The sequence below is a fragment of the Acomys minous genome (assembly GCF_964271855.1).
Source record: "Acomys minous genome assembly, chromosome: 20".
Classification (NCBI taxonomy): domain Eukaryota; kingdom Metazoa; phylum Chordata; class Mammalia; order Rodentia; family Muridae; genus Acomys; species Acomys minous.
Window position 1 is genome coordinate 8414256 of NC_140502.1, and position 426 is coordinate 8414681.

Below are 426 nucleotides of genomic sequence, written 5' to 3' on the forward strand. Positions count from 1 at the left end.
AAGAAAAGAAAAGAAAAGTTTCAAATATACCAAATATTGTGAGGGTTAAAAAAAAAAAAACCATGTGTGGGCTGGAGAGGTGGCTCAGAGGTTAAGAGCACCAACTGTTCTTCCAAAGGTCCTGAGTTCAATTCCCAGCAACCAGATGGTGGCTCACAGCCATCTATAATGAGATCTGGTGCCCTCTTCTGGTGGGCAGAACATTGTACACATAATACATAAATAAATCTTTTAAAAAATGTGACTTTGTATCTATTTATGCATGTATTTAACAGCATAAATATTACCATATTTGGCTACTTAATAAAAGTATGGAATGAAGTCAGGCATGGAAACACAATGCACAGTCTATAATATTAGCACTTGGGAAACAGAGGCAGGGAGATCAGGAGTTCAAGGTTATCCTCATGGTAGTTTGAGGCTGCC